Source organism: Ranitomeya imitator, chromosome 2, assembly GCF_032444005.1.
Source record: "Ranitomeya imitator isolate aRanImi1 chromosome 2, aRanImi1.pri, whole genome shotgun sequence".
NCBI lineage: Eukaryota > Metazoa > Chordata > Amphibia > Anura > Dendrobatidae > Ranitomeya > Ranitomeya imitator.
This window is the reverse complement of record NC_091283.1, coordinates 345728081-345734428: the sequence shown is the minus strand read 5'-3', so window position 1 is coordinate 345734428 and position 6348 is coordinate 345728081.

Here is a 6348-nt window from a genome sequence, read left to right as displayed (position 1 = left end):
AAAGAGACACTTTGAGCCCTTTACAAACAAGGAATTGGCCCGCAGGACCTGAAACACCTTCCTGACCTGCTGAACATGAGACTCCCAGTCATCAGAAAAAAACAAAATATCATCCAAATACACAATCATAAATTTATCCAGATATTCACGGAAAATATCGTGCATAAAGGACTGGAAGACTGAAGGAGCATTAGAAAGTCCGAAAGGCATTACCAAATACTCAAAATGGCCCTCAGGCGTATTAAATGCGTTTTTCCACTCATCACCTTGCTTTATTCGTATAAGATTATACGCACCCCGAAGATCAATCTTAGTGAACCATTTAGCCCCCTTAATGCGAGCAAACAAATCAGTCAACAAAGGCAAAGGATACTGATATTTTATGGTAATCTTATTCAAAAGACGATAATCTATACAAGGCCTCAAGGACCCATCTTTTTTGGCCACGAAAAAAAAACCTGCTCCCAAAGGGGACGAAGATGGACGGATATGTCCCTTTTCCAAGGATTCCTTAACATAATCCCGCATAGCAGTATGCTCTGGCACTGACAGATTGAACAAACGACCTTTAGGAAATTTACTACCAGGAATTAAATCTATAGCACAATCGCAATCCCTGTGAGGAGGAAGCGAACTGAGCTTAGGCTCCTCAAAAACATCCCGATAATCAGACAAAAATACAGGAACCTCAGAAGGAGTAGATGAAGCGATAGAAATCGGAGGTGCATCATCATGAACCCCCTGACATCCCCAGCTTAACACAGACATTGTTTTCCAGTCAAGGACTGGATTATGAGTTTGTAACCATGGCAGACCAAGTACTAGAACATCATGTAAATTATACAATACCAGGAAGCGAATCACCTCCTGATGAACGGGAGTCATACGCATGGTCACTTGTGTCCAGTACTGAGGTTTATTCATAGCTAAAGGTGTAGAGTCAATTCCCTTCAAAGGAATAGGGACTTCCAGAGGCTCAAGACTAAACCCACATCGCTTGGCAAATGACCAATCCATAAGACTCTGGGCAGCGCCTGAATCTACGTAGGCATCGACGGAAATGGATGATAATGAGCAAATCAGAGTCACAGACAGAATGAACTTAGACTGTAACGTACTAATGGCAACAGACTTATCAACCTTTTTTGTGCGTTTAGAGCATGCTGATATAACATGAGCTGAATCACCACAATAAAAGCACAACCCATTTTTCCGCCTATAGTTTTGCCGTTCACTTCTAGACTGAACTCTATCACATTGCATTGTCTCAAGTGCCTGTTCAGAAGACACCGCCAAATGGTGCACAGGTTTGCGCTCCCGTAAACGCCGATCAATCTGAATAGCCATAGTCATAGACTCATTCAGACCCGTAGGCGCAGGGAACCCCACCATAACATCTTTAATGGCCTCAGAAAGGCCATCTCTGAACTTTGCAGCCAGGGCGCACTCATTCCACTGAGTAAGCACTGACCATTTCCGAAATTTTTGACAATATATTTCTGCTTCATCTTGCCCCTGAGAGAGAGCTAATAAAGCTTTTTCAGCCTGAATCTCTTGGTTAGGTTCCTCATAGAGCAAACCCAATGCCAGAAAAAACGCATCCACATTAAGCAACGCAGGATCCCCTGGTGCCAATGCAAATGCCCAATTTTGAGGGTCACCCCGCAGGAAAGATATAATAATCTTAACCTGCTGAGCAGGGTCTCCAGAAGAGCGAAATTTCAAAGAAAGGAACAGCTTGCAATTGTTCCTAAAATTCAGAAAACTAGATCTATCTCCAGCAAAGAACTCTGGAATAGGAATTCTAGGTTCAGACATAGGAGAATGTACAACAAAATCTTGTATATTTTGAACCTTAGCAGCAAGATTATTCAAGCTGGAAGCTAAACTCTGGACGTCCATGATAAACAGCTAAGGTCAGAGCCATTCAAGGATTAAGAGGAGGAAAAAAAAAAAAAAATCAGCCAGGCTGCAATTAAGGCTAGGCAGCAACCTCAGAGGAGAGAAAAAAAAAAAAAAAAACTTCCTCAGACTACTTTTCCTCCTACTTCAGCCCAAACATTTTGGCCGGCTATACTGTCATGATTCCAATGGCAGGGAATCACAAAAGGACAAGTACCAACGAGCTCTAGGGTGATGGAACCTGAGCTGACCGCGACCCTAAACCTGAACACACAAATAACAATAGCCGGGGAACGTGCCTACGTTGATCCTAGACGTCTCGCACCAGCCGAAGATCTAACTTCCCCTATTAGAAGAAACACAGACCTCTCTTGCCTCCAGAGAAATACCCCACAGAAATAGCAGCCCCCCACATATAATGACGGTGAAATGAGAGGAAGGCACATACACAGTATGAAAACAGATTCAGCAAAATGAGGCCCGCTAAAACTAGATAGCAGAGGATACAAAAGTAAACTGCGCGGTCAGCAAAAAACCCTTCAAAAAAACCATCCTGTAATTACTTGAACTCATGTTCCAACTCATGGAACATGAGGAGCAATTACAGCCCGCTAGAGCAACCAGCAGCAAAGAAACAATTATATGCAAGCTGGACAAGACAAAAATAAAGCAAAACGTGGAACAAGAAAATCAAAAACTTAGCTTGTCCTGAAGATTACTGAAGCCAGAAGCTGAGGTAACAAAACACTCTGATAACCTTGATAGCTGGCGGGGAAATGACAAGAAAGCCCGGTTAAATAGGAAACTCCCAAATCCTAATAGAACAGGTGGACACCAGAGACAGCAGAACACAAATCACCTAGTACCATCAGTAACCACCAGAGGGAGCCCAAAAACAGAACTCACAACATACATGCTCCTATGTCTGAACCTAGAATTCCTATCCCAGAGTTTTTTTCTGGAGATAGATCTAGTTTTCTGAATTTTAGGAACAATTGCAAGTTGTTTCTTTCTTTGAAATCTCGTTCCTCTGGAGACCCTGCTCAGCAGGTCAAGATCGTTATATCTTTCCTGCGGGGTGACCCTCAGAATTGGGCATTTGCATTGGCACCAGGGGATCCTGCGTTGCTCAATATGGATGCGTTTTTTCTGGCATTGGGTTTGCTCTATGAGGAACCTAACCTAGAGATTCAGGCTGAAAAAGCTTTATTGGCTCTCTCTCAGGGGCAAGATGAAGCAGAAATATATTGTCAGAAATTTCGGAAGTGGTCGGTGCTTACTCAGTGGAATGAGTGCGCCCTGGCTGCAAAATTCAGAGATGGCCTTTCTGAGGCCATTAAAGATGTTATGGTGGGGTTCCCTGCGCCTACAGGTCTAAATGAGTCTATGACTATGGCTATTCAGATTGATCGGCGTTTACGGGAGCGCAAACCTGTGCACCATTTGGCTGTGTCTTCTGAACAGGCACCTGAGACAATGCAATGTGATAGAATTCAGTCCAGAAGTGAACGGCAAAACTATAGGCGGAAAAATGGGTTGTGTTTTTATTGTGGTGATTCAGCTCATGTTATATCAGCATGCTCTAAACACACAAAAAAGGTTGATGAGTCTGTTGCCATTAGTACTTTACAGTCTAAGTTCATTCTGTCTGTGACTCTGATTTGTTCATTATCATCCATTTCCGTCGATGCCTATGTGGATTCAGGCGCTGCCCTGAGTCTTATGGATTGGTCATTTGCCAACCGCTGTGGGTTTAGTCTGGAGCCTCTGAAAGTCCCTATTCCTTTGAAAGGAATTGACTCTACACCTTTGGCTATGAATAAACCTCAGTACTGGACACAAGTGTCCATGCGTATGACTCCCGTTCATCAGGAGGTGATTCGCTTCCTGGTACTGTATAATTTACATGATGTCTTAGTGCTTGGTCTGCCATGGTTACAAACTCATAACCCAGTCTTGGACTGGAAAACGATGTCTGTGTTAAGCTGGGGATGTCAGGGGGTTCAAGATGATGCACCTCCGATTTCTATCGCTTCATCTACTCCTTCTGAAGTTCCTGTATTTTTGTCTGATTATCGGGATGTTTTTGAGGAGCCTAAGCTCAATTCGCTTCCTCCTCACAGGGATTGCGATTGTGCTATAGATTTGATTCCTGGCAGTAAATTTCCTAAAGGTCGTTTGTTCAATCTGTCAGTGCCAGAGCATACTGCTATGCGGGATTATGTTAAGGAGTCCTTGGAAAAGGGACATATCCGTCCATCTTCGTCCCCTTTGGGAGCAGGTTTTTTTTTCGTGGCCAAAAAAGATGGTTCCTTGAGGCCTTGTATAGATTACCGTCTTTTGAATAAGATTACAGTCAAATATCAGTATCCTTTGCCATTGTTGACTGATTTGTTCGCTCGCATTAAGGGGGCTAAATGGTTCACTAAGATTGATCTTCGGGGTGCGTATAATCTTGTGCGGATAAAGCAGGGTGATGAGTGGAAAACCGCATTTAATACGCCTGAGGGCCATTTTGAGTATTTGGTGATGCCTTTTGGACTTTCTAATGCTCCTTCTGTCTTCCAGTCCTTTATGCACGATATTTTCCGTGAATATCTGGATAAATTTATGATTGTGTATTTGGATGATGTTTTGGTTTTTTCTGATGACTGGGAGTCCCATGTTCAGCAGGTCAGGAAGGTGTTTCAGGTCCTGCGGGCCAATTCTTTGTTTGTAAAAGGTTCAAAGTGTCTCTTTGGAGTCCAGAAGATTTATTTTTTGGGGTATATTTTTTCCCCTTCTACTATTGAGATGGATCCCGTCAAGGTTCAGGCTATTTGTGACTGGACGCAACCTACATCTCTTAAGAGTCTACAGAAGTTCTTGGGCTTTGCTAATTTTTATCGTTGTTTCATAACTAATTTTTCTAGTGTTGTTAAGCCTTTGACGGATTTGACTAAGAAGGGTGCTGATGTTGCTGATTGGTCTCCTGCGGCTGTGGAGGCCTTTCAGGAACTTAAGCGCCGGTTTTCTTCTGCTCCTGTGTTGCGTCAGCCAGATGTTTCGCTTCCTTTTCAGGTTGAGGTTGATGCTTCCGAGATTGGAGCGGGGGCGGTTTTGTCACAGAGAAGCTCCGATGGCTCAGTGATGAAGCCATGTGCGTTCTTTTCTAGAAAGTTTTCGCCCACTGAGCGGAATTATGATGTTGGTAATCGGGAGCTTTTGGCCATGAAGTGGGCATTTGAGGAGTGGCGTCATTGGCTTGAGGGTGCTAGACATCGTGTGGTGGTCTTGACTGATCACAAAAATCTGATTTACCTTGAGTCTGCCAAGCGTCTGAATCCTAGACAGGCTCGTTGGTCACTGTTTTTCTCCCGTTTCGATTTTGTGGTTTCATACCTGCCAGGTTAAAAGAATGTGAAGGCGGATGCTCTTTCTAGGAGTTTTGTGCCTGACTCCCCTGGAAATTCTGAGCCCACTGGTATCCTTAGGGATGGGGTGATTTTGTCGGCTGTCTCCCCAGACTTTGTTGTGAGTTCTGTTTTTGGGCTCCCTCTGGTGGTTACTGATGGTACTGGGTGACTTGTCTTTCCTGGATCTCTGGGTTCCACCTGTTCCATCAGGATATGGGAGTTTCCTATTTAACCTGGCTTTGCTGGCATTTCCTCGCCGGTTATCAATGCATCCAGTGTGTCTTGTTACCTCTGCTCCCTGCTCCTAGAACCTTCTGGTCAAGCTAAGTTTGGATTTTCCTGTTTTGGTGTTTTGCTGTATTTGGTTTTTAGTCCAGCCTGCAGATATGTGATTCTCTGCTGCTGGTTGCTCTAGTGGGCTGAAATTGCTCCTCATGTACCATGAGTTGGCACATGAGTTCAAGTAATTTCAGGATGGTTTTTTGAAGGGTTTTTCGCTGACCGCGCAGTTCACTTTTGTATCCTCTGCTATCTAGCTTTAGCGGGCCTCATTTTGCTGAAACTGTTTTCATACTGCGTATGTGCTTTCCTCTCATTTCACCGTCATTATATGTGGGGGGCTGCTATTTCTGTGGGGTATTTCTCTGGAGGCAAGAGAGGTCTGTGTTTCTTCTAATAGGGGTAGTTAGATCTTCGGCTGGAGCGAGACGTCTAGGATCATCGTAGGCACGTTCCCCGGCTACTTTTATTTGTGTGTTAGGTTCAGGGTCGCGGTCAGCTCAGGTTCCATCGCCCTAGAGCTTGTTTGTATCTGTGCTTGTCCTTTAGTGATCCCCTGCCATTGGGATCATGACAGTATAACCGGCCCACAAAGTGTTAATTGTATTGGCTGAAGTAGGAGGATAAGTAGTCTGAGGAAGTTTTTTTTTTTTTTTTTCTCTTTCCCTCAGAGTTTGCTGCCTAGCCTTATTGCAGCCTGGCTACTTCCTCCTCCTCTTAATTTTTGAATGGCTCTGATCTCAGCTGTTTATCATGGACGTCCAGAGTTTGG